Below are 17359 nucleotides of genomic sequence, written 5' to 3' on the forward strand. Positions count from 1 at the left end.
TTAAACAGCCAGGCCTTGTGTGAACTGAGCAAGAACTCACTTATCACCAAGGACACGGTGCTAACTCATTTGCCAGAGATCCACTCCCATGATCCAGTCATCTCCCATCAGGCCCCACTTCCAACACTGGGGATTACATTTCAACATGAGATTTGGAGGACACAAACATCCAAACCATGTAAGCTTACTAACAAAAAATATGTTCAGTCAAGTAACTGCAGTTTGCTTCACACTTAAACATCATAAAACTGGGAAAAAGAACTAAATTTATTCTGGGAGACAAGAGATAGGCAAGAGTAATTTAATATAATTTTAGTATATTCTTAATGCTTACTCAGAGACTGATAACCTAAGGTCAAAACAATTTCATGGTATTCAGTTTCAGATAAATATTGATTTAAAAATGTTTTTAAAATAATATATAATTTTCGTGAATATCTTAAAATTTTTTTATTATTATGCTTTAAGTTCTGGGATACATGTGCAGAATGTGCAGGTTTTTTTGCATAGGTATATATGTGCCACGGTGGTTTGCTGCACCCATCAACTCGTTATCTAAGTTTTAAGTCCTACATGCATTTGTCCTAATGCTTTCCCTTCTTTTGACCCCCACCCCCCAACAGGCCCTGGTGTGTGATGATCTCCTCCCTGTGTCCATGTGTTCTCATTATTGAACTTCCACTTATGAGTGAAAACATGCAGTGTTTGGTTTTCTGTTCCTGTGTTAGTTTGTTGAGAATGATGGTTTCCAGCTTCCTCCATGTCCCTGCAAAAAGCATGAACTCATTCTTTTTTATGGCTGCATAATATGGAGGAAATAAGTTTTAGTGTTCAATAAAACAATAGGGTGACTATAGTTAACAATAACTAATTTATTGTATATTTCAAAAAAGCTAGATGAGAGGACTTGTAATACTCCCAACACAAAGCAATGATAAATGGTTGAGGAGACGGATATCCCCATTACCCATATTTGATCATTATGCATTGTATGCATGTATTAAAATATCACATGTACCTCCGAAATATGTATGATGATTATGTATCAATAAAAACCTCCAAATTTATGCTGCAGGACAGGTTTTCTCTTCTTCCAGTGCTTGTTTTCTCACTCTCAGTTGTTTTCTTTTGTCTTCATTCTTCTCATCTCTTGCTTGCTTTTAGTCGATTTTTCATTCCTAGCTTATTTTCACATGTACTCACACACTTTAAGTACTGGAGGACATAATGACATCCGTATCTGTGTATAACCTTGTTATTTGTAAAGAACATCTGCATATATCATCTCATCTGTTTTCATCTAATTCTCTTAACAATCCTATGAAGGATTTGTGATTATTTTTAGATTCCAGATGAGAACATGGAGACTCAGAGAACTTAAGTTTCTACTTTTAAACTTAATAGAGCTAGTGAGGCGTGAGACAATGTGTGAAACAAAGATTTGAATCCAGGTGCTGTTTACACTCTACACTGGATTCTCTTTTGATTGCTCACTTTGTCTCTCATCAGCCCATTGAAATGCAAGACACGATGGACCAGAGACTGCAGTCTTTGCAGGCTCCTTCACCTGTCCCCCAGGTGTCTGTGAGCCAGGCTGTTTTCTCATTAGAAAATTATTAAACTATATATCAGCAATAATGAGTGAAGAAAAATAATTTTTCCATGCTCAGAAAACAATAATACCATTGCCTAGATGTTTCCTAAAATATAATATTTTTTAGCCTAATTTTATTTTGGAACAGTGTTTTATACCATATAAATGTACAGTCTAACATTTTACAGCACTTCATTTGATACAGATTTGGTTTACTGAGGACTTTCCGAAAATGGAATACCTGTCTGAGAGTAAATGAGTTTTCCGACACTTGGAATTGTCAAACAACAGATGGATATCCACTTAGTGATGTGATAGAAAGGAGTCACATTTCCTGTATGAAGTCAGGTTTGATTAGACCAAAGGTTCCTTCAAACTATAAGATTTATTGGTTTTTGTCTTTGACCAGTTACATGCAGATTAGAAAAAAGTGATAAAGAGAATAAATATACTGTAGGTAATGAAAAAGATATTTTAAAAAACAATTTAATTTGATTACAGGTAATCTATATGGAACTGATATATCAACATAAATAACAAGAGTTTTGGCATGAAATGGACATTGCTCTAGTTATTTTGATAGCTCTGTAGCCCTGGGAAATCACTTAACCTGACTGAGCCTCAGTTTCTCATCTGTAAGTTAGAAATAATAATAATACGCCTTTCAGAGTTGTGTGAGTTAAAGATAATTCCTGCAAAGATCTGATACCTGACAAATATTAGGCGCTTGATATGTGACCACCATAATTGTAAATGACAAAGCACAGGAACCATCCTGTTTATGTACCTGGTTTTCTTAAGTGTTAGCTCTTTTAGAAAATACGTATTCTTAATGTTTTTCTGGAAACAGAGCTAGACAAGGTGGCCTCATGAGTATGCAACCTGTGCAGCTATATTGCATACTATGCTCAGAAGAGCCCGATGCTTGGTTTGATACTCTGCTGTTGCCATCCTAAAATGCCTTAATAGTTTTTTTTTTTTTTTTTGGTCTTATGTTTTATAAGTGAAGTGCAGTGGGACAGCAGAACACAGACATGAATAGAGGTGCTATCCACCATATGCACATCCACTATTTCTGCCCCATTTGTATGTAGTGTTTGTAATGTCCAATCAGCCCAGAATTCAGTGCACCCATGATATGTGGAAGTTCAGTGAGACTCAAAGAGGAACAAGGTATATGATGAAAGAACTAGGGGCACTGATAGCCCTGTGGAGCCACTTTTCCCTTCCAACATGAAATTGCTTTGAAAGCAGAAGGCAATGGTAGTCTTCTAAAAACACAAAACACCAAGAAACCCTACCACATTCCTTATTACTCCTGTTATTTCTTATATTAGCCAACCTCTTTCACTGAAAATGATGACACAGAAAAAGAGGGAAAGATAGGGTAACTCATAGTGCATTTTTCTTTCAGTTCTTCCTGACTCATCAGTAAGCTAAAGGTAGAGAGTACTGGAAGAATGTGCAGGTATCAAGAAGTGAAATAAAAATAGTTGAGTTTGTTTTGTGCAGTGTTTCCACTGTTCTGGTAAGAACAAAATATGCATATATATAAAAGCTACAAAAGTAAGTTTTGTCGTTTTAGTCTTTCACATATGAATTAAATACTCGTATTTATATTTGAAGCTGGCATTGCACAAAGATGAATGGCAAAATTCATGCTGATAATTTAAAATTTTAATTTTTTACTTAGAATGACATCAACTTTGAAAAAGCACCATGTCAAAAGAAAGGGAGAACACAAAAGAAAGGAAAAAAGCTTTATATTTTATCATATTTTTACTCCTTTTTGTACAAGAATCCCACATATATTCACTCTGAACTGGGTTCTACTAATTATGTAATCAGGCATTGCAGCTGGAATACAATTCTCAACTTAGGGCTTATGGCTAGGTGTGGCTATGTGACCGACTTCCAGGTGATAGAATGTGAGAGGAAGTGATGTGTTTCACTTCCAGATTCATAAAATTATTGCATACTTGGAAATTTCCTTACCACTAATGGCATATCCTCTAGGGTGACCTAAGGAAGCACATTTTAAAGATGATAAAGCCTCTATGTACCTGGATTCCTTAATGTCTGTGTCGTAAGGAGTCTTCCAGCCAATCTGGAAACCCTGTGGAGTGTATATATAATGTAAATGAATAATAAATACATTTATTTGAATTTTAGCCTATGTCCAATTCTGAGTCCATGTGTTGACTTATAGCAATCACCTGGTGTATAATGTTCTTGGCTTTCTTTACTCTGTCACACTATTTTTTGCCCCTACCATAAAGTTGGTAAGTATGACATAAGATATTCTATTGTTATTTGATTTTTATATTTCTCTGCTCCTCAGTTAAAGTACCTTTGGACTAGAGACTGTCTCTAGTGCCTTGATTGCATTCCTTTGGCACTCGCCATTCATGCTTGCTCCAACCCACCATCTAGTCTACTAGAATGATGACATCAGGTTAATCTGACATGGTCAGTAGGAAGTGACAAGCAGTGTGAATTCCTAGTCAAATCAACAAAGTGTGGAAGATAAACCTTCCAACATTTCAGAAACCTGCTCGTTGGAAAACCAGTCTAGGGCAGGTCGGCACATCCTCTTCAAGAATAAGGATCCATTTTTTGCTCCTGTAACTTCAATAATTAAGAATGAGGTATAGAATCTTATAGCATTTTTGGATTTTAAAAATGGCATATACCACACTTGAAACTACCATTGCAACCTATTCATAAAGTGACTCAGAAGGCTGACAGCTTTAAATCAGACCCAGAGCAAGAGGTGGCTTTACAACAGAGTAAGGCTGTGATAAAAAGTGGCTCTGCTTTTGGACCATAAGGTCTAGTGGATTCAATGGTGCTAAAAATATCTGCCTGGGATAAGAAAGCTGTGTAGAACCTCTGGCAAGCTCTGGGTAGAAAGTCATAGCAGAGACTAAGTTCTAGAGCAAGGATATACCTTCTGCAATAAAAACTGGTCACTGTTGAAAGGACAGTTCCTGCTGTGCTGTTTGTATGTACAGAGACTATTAGAGACCATGGGGCATTAAGTGGCTATGTAACTGCAGTTGCCAATCAAGAATGTTGCCAAACTCATCAAGTCATACGTGGTAATCCATTACATGATGAAAATGGCATATCAGGAATTATATCTGAGCAGGTCTGGAGACCATGGTAGTTTACATGAGTTGATATCTCAGAATCACATGTTGCTTATATCTATTGCTCTGATATGCCTCCCTTGGTTCAGGCTTATGGCCTGGTAGCAGATTCCCTATGGTCTGAGGAAAAGTTAAAATCTTGGGCATTCCATATTATTCCCATGGAATTTGGGAGCAAGGAATGCAATGAATTGATGCTCTTGCTGCTTGCTGTGCCTTGAATGATAAAGTTCTTAGTCTTTAATCCGGGAGTTTCATGTCTTCTGCCTGTATCCACAAAACCAAAGCAGCAGCATCAGATCAAGTATCAGACTCAACATACATATAATATATGATCATGTATCATGTATGCATATATGTGTAATAAATATTTATATGTTTGATGTAAATAAGCAGACATTGTTATCTCTGAGTGACAATGCCATAAATGATATCTTCCTTTGTTTTGGGCTTATTTTCTACATATCTGCAGTTGAAATATATGATTTGCAATAAGAGACAAAACAATATATGTTCTTTTAAAACTAAAATGAAAATAAAAACCCAACAAAATCCTTGGTTCTAGTTCATCCATAGGTTAATTTAATATCTTAGTGTGAGCTGAAAATACAATGTTCTGTCTGACAACCCCACTCAGGGCTGAAGGACAATGGTGAAAGGGAATCCTAGTGAGCAGAACTTTGAAGAACTACCTAGTCATCAACTTTCAGTAGAAAGTTGTCGGAGGTAAGGGTAATGATATACTGATTTCTGAGCAGTGGCAAATGGCTTTGCTGGGTGCTCAGGAGCCTGAAGGAGCAACACTATAAGATACGAGTCAAGGAAGTCTAGGGAAGAGGCATTTGGATGGACCTATAGAAGTGGGCACAAAATGTGTGATTGTTTGTGTCTCACAACAATTCCCATCAGAGAGATTTTTGCATCAGACTCTAACAGGGCCCTCAATAATCCATGTCCCCTGTTATGCGTGATTCCTCTACTTTGATTACGGGCTGACCTAGCTACTCTGTCTAGCTGATATAGTGTGACAAAGAAATGCAATGTCATTTCCAGACTATGTTACATGAGAGAGTTACTTTTGCCTTGTTTCTCTCTTCCTTGCTGGCTTTGATGAAGAAAACCACCATAGTGGGGAGGCCCATATGTCAAGGGCCAGTAAGGAGCCAGTATCCAGCAAGAAACTGAGATGCTCAGTCTAACAATCTGCAAGGAACTGGGTCCTGCCAACAACTACCTGAGCTTGGAAGCAGGTAGTTTCCCAGTTAAGCCTTCACATGTGATTCCAACTCTGGCAGACACCTTGTTGCATCTTTGTGAAATACTTGAAGCAGAAGACCCAGATTGGAGTGCTCAGACACCTAACCTACAGAAACAATGGGATAATAAATGTGTACTCTTTTTAAATTGCTAAGTTTTGGGATAAGTTGTTATGTAACAATAGACAGCTAATAACAGAGGGCATATATCATGAAAGAAGCATTAAAAAGCCTGATGGATAGGATGACTCATCCAGGTAATGCCAGCCAGTTTCTGTCCTCAGCTACTCTAGAATTGCACAATGGGTCAATGACAAAGTAGTCATGGTGGCATGGATAAAGAATATCCACAAACTCAACAGCATGGGATCTGTCTCACCAAGGCTGATCTAATTTCTGCTGGTGCTGAATATCTAATCTGTCATAGCAGAGGCAGAAACAATGCTGAGCCTTCAATATGGTATCTTCCCTGAAGCAGACCAAATAGTTGCTTGAGCCATCCGAGCTAGGAGTGCTAAATTACATACCCATGCCTGCATCCAGAACTTTTAAGTGAAAAACCTATGAGCAATTTCTATAAAATTTAGCTAATAGCAAGACTAATTATTAAGTATTTTTCCCACTTATTATAGTCATCCTTTGTTCCCTGTAACTTTGCTATTAAAATGTTTTGTCCTCTTAACTTTTACTGACAGATTGGCTGTATAATTGGAATTACTTTCCTAAAGGCATCAAGAATTGATATTCCCCTAATTTAATTAAGCAACTATGAAAACCCAGCAGCTCTAATTAAAGAGGAATAGAAATACAACTATTTTGAAGGAAAGAACCTAGGAGAACGGATGGAATGTGTTTTTGTTAAATTTGTGCAGAACTCTCTGAAATGCTAGGCTATTGATTTATTCTGCTCAGTATAGAGCAATACTCTGTTCTTTTGTGGCCATTACCTTAAGCAAAACCCTTTGAAACCAGCTAGATGTGCAGGTATTATTTCTAATTCCGAGGCTGAAGAATTTAACTTTCAAAGCCCCATGTTAGAGGCCAAAGGCTATCTATGCAATTCTACAGCTGAAAATAGATGATAGGAGTCTCATTCCTCTCTGTATCCATCAATCACATTGCTTTCATCCTCAATTTATTCATCACGAATTCCCATTGACCTAGGCACTGTACAAAACATACATCAAAATAGGACCCTGCTCTCAAGGACCTACTTGGCAGCATGTAGAATCTATATCGAATGAATTGCAAGGATGATTTTCCATATTATCTGGGTCCTTGGGCTGTGTTTCTCTTTTTTATTTCATGGTGCTTTATAACAAGGAAAATAGCAGCCTCAAATACTTTTAGAAACAGAATATTAAAAATTATTTTTTAAAAGCCAACAACAATTAGCCTGGAACAAAGTCAGTTCATTTGTTCTTTTAATAATAATGAATTTCTATTATTCACAAATCATTATGTGAATAGCGTTCTTTTAATAATAATTAATTCCTATTATTCACAAATCACTATGTTAGGGATAAATAAAACATGAAATCCTCTCTCAGGAAAATTCTCAACAAGTCAACAACTTAATACAATAGGAGAAAAGATGAAGTGAACTTTGCAACGTAGTTCCTATCTAGAAACTCTGGAAAGACAGATAAGTAAAAAAGAGATAAACTACAGAGAACCATAGAGCATGAAAACCGAAATGGAGCCTCTCACCTAGTGGTGCCCATATTTTCACTGATAGTGAGGTATTTCATTATAATATTATTTGCCTGGGCTCATGTTTAGAAAAGAATTTGCATACTAAACAAAATAATTTATATATGATTAATAAATGCAGTATCATTGTTTGTCTGGCAATCAGAAGTATGTTTGGGCTAAGCCTGTTTCTAGGATGGGAACATGTTTGGAGGCCAGGGAGAAAAGGTGAACATAGAAGATGGTGAAGTCATGAGAGAAAAATTAAGAGAAAGGAAAATTAAGGAGGTAAGGCCCCACCGCAAATGCGGGAGACTTTTAACAACGGTAGAGGGTTGGGCTGTAAAGAACCCTGATAGTTTTTCTTTGGTTAAAATAAGATGGTGGAGAGAGAAAAGCATGTTGTCAGGGTGAAGGGGGGAGACTGGGGGGTATGCAACAAAGGGAGGGTGTTCCTGCAGGGCAGGGAGAGGGAAGCTGAGGACTCAAACAGAATGAACAAGGCTTAGGATTGGTTTATAGAACAGTATAAGGACATTTAAAGAAAAGAAAAGGTACTAGCTGGGATCATTAAAAGTCCAGCAGACATTGGATATTATTCTGAAGCCAGTCAACTGAATGGCTTGATTTTTGCCAGCAGCCTTGAGCGCTCTGGGAGCAGGATTAGAAGATAAACCAAATAAGGACTGGGAAAACTGTGGTTCCTGAATGCTAAGGACATAAGAAAACCTGTGGTGAAGCTGAAGGTGATGGAAATATAGAGTCTTGGGATCCTGACAAGATCTGGAGAGGCAGTGTGAGAAGAGAGTTGATGGACTGGGATGACAAGAAATCGAAGAATAGGAATTCACCATGATAGCAAAGGTTGGGTTCAGAGAGCAGGAGCAGTAGGAGAACAAGATGGTGGGGGTACATACAGCAGGCATTTTCTTTCTGGTAAGGCCATGTGTGGTTGCAGCATGAGGAGGAGGATGAGGTCTCTGAAATTCAGCAACTTCATGAATTGCAAGACTAGAATGTGTCAGGAGGATCACTTATAAAGATTTGAGGTAGCTCAGAGGGCTGGCAAATAAAGAAACAAACTGATGTCTTTCTACAGCGTAGTGATCTGGTAGGAATACTCTTAAGCCAGGGTCAGACAAATTTAGTGTTTGTCCTGATTCTACCAAAGATCAGGGTCTCCTCCCTTCCCATTTTTTAAAGAAAACATTTAATTTTAGAATAGTTTTAAATTTTTGGAAAAGTTGAAAAAGATAGTGTAGAGTTCCCATCAACCCCACATCAAAATTTCCCCATTATTAACATCTAACATTGGTATAGTACATTCGTTACAATAAATGAATGAACCAGTTTCAGTACATTATTATTAAGTAAAGTTCATATTTTACCCATATTCCCTTAGTTTGAACATTATGTCATTCTTCTGTTCTGGTACCACATCAGGATCCCACGTTACATTTGCTCATCATGTCTCCTTAAGCTCCTCTTAGCTGTGACAGTTTCTCTGACTTTTCTTGTTTTTGATGACCCTGATGATTTTAAAGACTACCTGTCAGATATTTTGTAAAATGTCCCTCTATTGCGATGTGTCTGATTTTTTTTTCATTATTAAACTATGTATATGGGTTTTGTGAGGAAGATCACAGAAACAAAGTAGTATTCTCATCACATCATATGAAGGGTGCCTATTATCAATATGATTTATATCTGTCAATGTTGACCTTAATCACCTAGCTGAGGTAGTGTTTGTGAGGTTTTGCTCTGTAAAGTGCTTCTTCTTTTCCTGCTTTTCATGCTGAACTCTTTAGGAGGAACTTACTATGTGCAGTCCAAATTTAAAACTGGAGAATTATGATCCATCTCCTTGAGGACAAAATAACAACATAAATTATTGTGCACAGGGAGATTTGCTTATTCTCTCCAATTTGTGTATTTATTTATCAAATCATTTATTTATGTCAACATGGACTCATGGATTTTTCTTTTACGGGGGGACTTTTTAAAATTGTACTTTAGGTTCTGGGGTACATGTACAGATCATGCAGGATTGTTACATAGGTACTCACATGGCTGTGTGGTTTGATGCCTCCATTCCCCTGTTATGTACATCTGGCATTTCTCCCCATGTTATCCCTCCCCAACCTCCCAGACTCCCCGCTGTCCCTCCCTTGGCCTCCCCCAACAGACCCTAAGTGTGTGATGTTCCCCTTCCTGTGTCCATGTGTTCTCATTGTTCAACACCCGCCTATGAGTGAGAACCTGTGGTGTTTGATTTTATCTTCTTGCGTCAGTTTGCTGAGAATGATGGTTTCCAGATTCATACATGTCCTTACAAAGGACACAAACTCATCAGTTTTTATGGCTGCATAGTATTGTATGGTGCATATGTGCTGCATTTTCCTTGTCCAGTTTATCTTTGATGGGCATTTGGGTTGGTTCCAGGTCTTTGCGATTGTAAACAGTGCCATTATAAACACATGTGTGCATGTGTCTTTATAATACAATGATTTATAATCCTTTGGGTATATACCCAGTAATGGGATTTCTGGGTCAAATGGAATTTCTATTTCTAGGTCCTTGAGGAAGCACCACACTGTCTTTCACAATGGTTGAACTAGTTTACACTCCCACCAACAGTGTAAAAGTGTTCCTATTTCTCCACATCCTCTCCAGCATCTCTGGTCTCCAGATTTTTTAATGATCCCCATTCTAACTGTCATGAGGTGGTATCTCAATGTGGTTTTGATTTGCATTTCTCTAATAACCAGTGATGATGAGCATTTTTTAATATGTTTGTTGGCCTCATATGTATCTTATTTTGAAGTGTCTGTTCATATCATTCACCCACTTTTGAATGGGTTTGTTTGTTTCTTTCTTGTAAATCTGTTTTAGTACTTTGTAGATTCTGGATATTAGCCCTTTGTCAGATGGGTAGATAGCTAAAAATTTTTCCCATTCTGTCTGTTGCTGGTTCATTCTAATGATTGTTTTTCTTTTACTATACAGAAACTCTGGAGTTCAATTAGATTCCATTTGTCTATTTTGGTTTTTGTTGCCAATGCTTTTGGTGTTTTAGTCATGAAGTCCTTGCCTATGCCTATGTCCTGAATGGTTTTGCCTGGGTTTTCTTCTAGGGTTTTTATGGTGTTAGGTCTTATGTTTAAGTATTTAATCCATCTGGAGTTAATTTTAGTGGAATGCGTCAGGAAGGGGTACAGTTTCTGCTTTCTGCATATGGCTAGCCAGTTTTCCCAACACTATTTATTATACAGGGAATCCTTTCCCCATTGCTTGTTTTTGTCAGATTTGTCAAAGATCAGATGGATGTAGCTGTGTGGCATTGCCTCAGAGTCCTCTGTTCTGTACCATTGGTCTATATCTCTGTTTTGGTACCAGTACCATGTTGTTTTGATTACTGTAGCCTTGTAGTATTGTTTGAAGTCAGGTAGTGTGATACCTCCAGCTTTGTTCTTTTCGCTTAAAATTGACTCGCCTATGCAGACTATCTTTTGGTTTCATATAAAGTTTAAGGTGTTTTTTTCCAGTTCTGTGAAAAGGGCCTTAGGTAGATTGATGGGGATAGCATTGAATATATAAACTACTTTGGGTAGTATGGCCATTTTTAAAATATCGATTCTTCCTATCCATGAGCATTGAATATTTTTCCATCTGTTTGTGTCCTCTCTTATTTCCTGGAGTAGTGGTTTGTAGTTCTTCTTGAAGAGGTTCTTTATATCCTTTGTAAGTTATATTCCTAGGTATTTTATTCTCTTGGTAGCAATTGTGAATGACAGTTCTTTCTTGATTTGGCTCTCTTTAAGTCTGTTATTGGTGTGTAGGAATGCTTGTGATTTTTGCACGTTGATTTTGTATCCTGAGACTTTGCTGAAGTTGCTTATCAGTTTCAGGAGATTTTGGGCTGAGATGATGGGGTCTTCTAAATATACAATCATGTTGTCTGCAAATAGAGACAATTTGACTTACTTCTTTCCTAACTGAATACCCTTTATTTCTTTTTCTTGCCTGATTGCTCTGGCTAGAACTTCCAATACTATATTGAGTAGGAGTGGTGAGAGAGGGCATGCTTGTCTAGAGCCACATTTCAAAGGGAATGCATCCAGTTTATGCCCATTCAGTATGATATTGGCTGTGGGTTTGTCATAAATAGTTTTTATTATTTTGAAATACGTTCTGTTGATACCTAGTTTAATGAGAGTTTTTAGCATAAAGTGCTGTTGAATTTTGTGGAAGGCCTTCTCTGCATCTATTGAGATAATCACATGGTTTTTGTCTTTGGTTCTGTTTATGTGGTGGATTACATTTAAGACTTGTGTTTGTTGAACGAGCCTTGCATCCCTAGAATGAAGCCTAGTTGATCATGATAGATAAGCTTTTTGATGTGCTGTTGCAATCGGTTTGCCAGTATTTTATTGAAGATTTTTGCATCTATGTTCATCATGGATATTGGCCTGAAGTTTTCTTTTCTTGTTGAGTCTCTGCTAGGTTTTGGTATCAGGATGATGTGATCTCATAAAATGAGTTAGGGAGGATTCTCTCTTTTTGGATTGTTTGGAAGAGTTTCAGATGGAGTGGTACCGGCTCCTCTTTGTACGTGTGGTAGATTTTGACTGTGAACTTGTCTGGACCTTGACTTTTTTTGGCTGGTAAGCTATTAATTGCTGCCTCAACTTCAACCCTTGTTATTGATATATTCAGGGTTTTGACTCTTCCTTGTTTAGGCTTGGGAGGGTACAGGTGTCCAGGAATTTGTCCATTTCTTCCAGGTTTTCTGGCTTATGTGCCTAGAGTTGTTTTTAGTGATCTCTAATGTTAGTTTGTATTTCTGTGGAATTGGTGGCGAATCCCCTTTATCAGTTTTTATTGTATCTATTTGATTCTATTTTCTTTTTTTATTAATCTGGCTAGTAGTCTATTTTGTAGATCCTTTCAAAAAACCAGCTCCTGGATTTATTAATTTTTGAAGGGTTTTTTTTTGTGTGTGTCTCTATTTCCTTCTGTTCTGCTCTGATCTTGGTTATTACATGTCTTCTGCTAGCCTTTGAGTTTTTTTTTTTAATCTTGCTCCTCTAGCTCTTTCAGTTTTGATGATAGGCTGTCAATTTGAGACCTTTTCTTGCTTCTCATGTGGGTGTTTATTGCTATAAATTTTCTTCTAGACACTCCCTTATATGTGTTCCAGAGATTCTGGTATGTTGTGTGTTCATTCTCAATGGTTTTGAAGAACATCTTTATTTCTGTCTTCATTTCATTGTTTATCCAGTCAACATTCAAGAGCCAGTTGTTCACTTTCCATGAAGTTGTGCAGTTCTGTGTTAGTTTCTTAATCCTGAGTTCTAGTTTGATTTCACTGTGGTCTGAAAGACTGTTATGATTTCTGTTCTTTTGCATTTGCTGAGGAGTAATTTACTTCCAATTATATGGTCAATTTTAGAATAGGTGTGATGGGGTTTTGAGAAGAATGTATATTCTGTGGATTTGGGATGGTGAGTTCTGTATATGTCTATTAGGTATGCTTGTTCCAGGTCTGAGTTCAAGTCCTGGATATCCTTGTTTATTTTCTGTCTCACTGATCTGTCTAATATTGACAGTGGAGTATTAAAGTCTCCCACTGTTATCATGTGGGAGTCTAAGTCTCTTTGTAGATCATTAAGAACTTGCTTTGTGTATCTGGGTGCTCCTGTATTGGATGAGTATATATTTAGGATCATTATCTCTTCTTGTTGCATTGATCCTTTCACCATTATGTAATGCCCTTCTTCATCTCTTTTGATCCTTGTTGGTTTAAAGTCTATTTTATCAGAGACTAGGATTACAACTCCTGCTTTTTGTTGCTTTCCATTTGCTTAATAAATCTTCCTATATCCCTTTATTTTAAGCCTATGTGTATTCTTGCATGTGAGATGGGTTTCCTGTATGCAGCACACCAGTGGGTTTTGACTTTTTATCCAATTTGCCAATATGTATCTTTTGATTGGGGCATTTAGCCATTTACATTTCAAGTTAATGTGTGAATTTGATCCTGCCATTTTCATGCCAGCTGATTGTTTTGTCCTTTAGTTGACACAGTTTCTTCATTGTGTCAATGCTTTTTACCATTTGGTATGTTTTTGGAGTGGCTGGTACTGGTTGTTCCTTTCTATGTTTAGTGCTTCTTTCAGGAGCTCTTGTAAGGCAGACCTGGTGGTGACAAAATCTCTGAGCAATTGCTTGTTCATATAGCATTTTCTTTCTTCTTCACTTATAAAGTTTAGTTTGGCTGGATATGAAATTCTAGGTTGAAAGTTCTTCTCTTTAAGGATGTTGAATATTGGCCCGCACTCTCTTCTGGGTTGTAGGATTTCTGCTGAGAGATCTGCTGTGAGTCTGATGGGCTTCCTTTTGTGGGTAACCTGACCTTTCTCTCTGGCTGCCCTTAGCATTTTTTCCTTCATTTCAACCCTGGTGAATCTGATGATTATGTGCCTTGGGGTTGCTCTTCTTGAGAAAAATCTTTGTGGACTTGAATATTTCTATTTCTTTGTGCCTTTCTAGGTTGGGGAAGTTCTCCTGGATAATATCCTGAAGAGTGCTTTCCAGCTTGGATTCATTCTCTTCATCACATTCAGGTATGCCTACCAAATGTAGATTAGGTCTTTTCACATAATCCCATATTTCTTGTAGGCTTTTTTCATTTCTTTTCACTCTTTTTTTCTCGATTCTTGCCTTCTGGTTTTATTTCATTGAGTCGATCTTCAATCTCTGATATCCTTTCTTCTGCTTGGTCAATTCAGCTATTGACACTTGTATATGCTCCATGAAGTTCTTGTATTGTATTTTTATCTGCCTCAATTCATTTCTTTTCTTCTCTAAGCTGTTTATTCTCATTAGCATTTCATTGAACCTTTTTTCATGGTTCTTAGTTTCTTTGCATTGGGTTAGAACATGTTCTTTTATCTCAGAGAAGTTTGTTATTACCCACTTTCTGAAGCCTGTGTCTGTCAATTCATCAGACTCATTCTCCATCTAGCCTTGTTCTCTTGCTGGTGAGGAGTTTTGATCCCTTGGAGGAGGAGAGGTATTCTGGTTTTGGGTATTTTCATCCTTTTTGCACTGGTTTCTTCCCGTCTTTGTGGATTTATCTACCCGTGGTCCTTGCAGTTGGTGACCTTCATATGGGGCCTCTGAGTGGATGTCCTTTTAGTTGATGAGGAAGTTACTTATTTCTGTTTCATAGTTTTCCTTCTAACAGTCAGGCCTCTCTGCTTCAGGACTGCTGAAGGTCCACTCCAGACCCTGCTTGCTTGGTGATCACCTGCAGTGGCTGCAGAACAGTAAGCATTGTTGCCAGTTTCTTCTTCTGTTATCTTTGCCCCAGAAGGATACCCACCAGATGTCAGGCCAAACTATCCTTTATGAGGTGTCTCTTTGGGTATAGGTCAGGGAGCTGCTTGAGGAGATAGTCTGTCCCTTATAGGAGCTCAAGTGCTGGGCTGTGAGCCCCATTGTTCCATTCAGAGCTGCTGGGCAGGTACGTTTAAGTCTGCTGCAGTAGAACTCATAACTGCCTTTTTTTTCTGAGGTGCTCTGTCTTGGGAAGGTGGGGCTTTATTTATAAGTTCTTGATGTGCTGCTGTCTTTTTTCAGAGATTCCCTGCCCATCAAGGAGGTAGCTTAGTCACAGTCTGCTTGCAGAGGCATTGCTGAGCTACCATGGGCTCTGCCCAGCTGCTGTGTGAACTTCCTTGTGGTTTTGTTTATAGAGGTATAGTTAGAACTGCCTCAGTAATGGCAGACTATCTCTGTAAGGGTGGGCTACCTCAGCAATGGTGGACTGCCTTGGTAATGGTGGACTGCCTCAGTAATGACAGATTGCCTTAGTAGTGGTGGACTGCCTCAGTAGTGGCAGATGGCCTTCCCCCCACAGAGCTGGGCCATCCTGGGTCCAGCTGTGCTTGCTGTGAAACTCTCAATCCGGAGCATTTCAGATTGCTGGTCTTCATGGTGGTGGGACTCAATGAGCCAGATCACCTCGCTCCCTATTTAAGCCCTGTTTTTTTCAGTTGAATGGGTGACACTCTCTCCCAGGCATTCCTGTCACTGGTTGAAATTGCCACCCAGATTTGCATGAGATTTTGTGTGGAGACCCACTGCATTGGCTGAAACAGCCTTGCTGAAATCTCCCTATCTTCCAACTAGGGTTTATGGCACCATTCTTGCATTGCTATAAAGAAATACGTGAGACTGGTTAGTTTATATAAAAAGAGGTTTATTTGGCTCAGAGTTCTGCAGGCTGTGTAGGAAGCATAGTGGCATCTGCTTCTGGAGTGGTTTCAGAAAGCTTCAAATCATGGCATAAGGCAAAACAGGAGCAGGACATCACATGGCTAGAACAGGAGTGAGAGCCAGTGAGTCAGGGTGGCAGAGGGGTAGGAAAGGGTGCTGCCATACACTTTTAAATGATCAGATCTCATGTGAACTCATAGTGAGAGTTCACTTACAAAGGAGATGGCCCAAGCTATTCATGAGGGATCCACCCACGTGATCCAAACATCTTCTACCAGGCCCCACCTCCAACTTTGGGGTTTATATTTCAACGTGAAATTTAGGCAGGGACAAGTATCAAAACTATACCATAAGGGATACATCTTGAAGCATTAAAACAGTAAAATTAGAACAATGTGAATAAGTGCTAAATTATTACATAATGTGCTTATGATATGTATAAGCTTGTGAGCAGATAGTCTAAAACAATGCTTCTAAAATTTTAAGGTGCATTTGAATAACCTGGAAATCTCATTCAAATGTGTATTCTGATTTAGTTAAGTCCTAGTGTGAAGCCCAAGAACCTGCATTTATAACAAGCTCCCAAAGATGTTGATGCTAATGCTACATTTTGAGTATAAAATACAAAAAAATGGCTGGGTGCAATGGTTCATGCCTATAATGTCTACACATTGGGAGGGCAAGGCAGGAGGATTCCTTGAGCCCAGGAGTTCCACATCAGCCTGGGCAACATGGTGATATCCTGCCTCTATAAACAATAAAAATAAAACTAAATACAATAAAGGAGATCTTCAAGACACTTTTAGACAGATAGTAACTGATTAATAAGTCAATAAATAAAACTGGCAATGGAGTATTTGGGGATGTAAAAGGGGGTAAAATAATGTCTTACATATTTGGAGTACTGCTTGGAGGGTAGCCATGTCTTCCACAAAGTGTCCTGGATGTTGCTTGTAAAAGCCACATGGACCTAGGATGTCTTTGCAGTTCTTCCTGGGAGGTCTTTTCAATGTACTAGATAGAAACAGTGAGCCCAATGTAACTGCAGAGTTACTTCCATCACAGCCAAGAATGTTCACCTTCTTTAGAGTAAAGGGTCCCTTGGCTTTTTCCTTTGCCAAAACTTAAAGACTCACACTAGAGATGAGGATGAAAACATTTAACAGTCAGCTCCCTTAAAGAATGTTGAAAATATACACCAGAGATCTTCTTCCAAAAGTAAACAATTTCTGTTTGGTGAGTGTTTGGAATACTGATTGGAACATACTTAAATCACATTAGCTCTCTTGCTACCAACAACTGCCTGCCTATTTTAACTTGCAGGTGCTGTTATTGCTGTTTGCTTGTTTGTTTCCATTTTAATCTGGTTGCACATTGAAGCT

Source organism: Callithrix jacchus, chromosome 10 (genome assembly GCF_049354715.1).
Source record: "Callithrix jacchus isolate 240 chromosome 10, calJac240_pri, whole genome shotgun sequence".
Taxonomy (NCBI): Eukaryota; Metazoa; Chordata; class Mammalia; order Primates; family Cebidae; genus Callithrix; species Callithrix jacchus.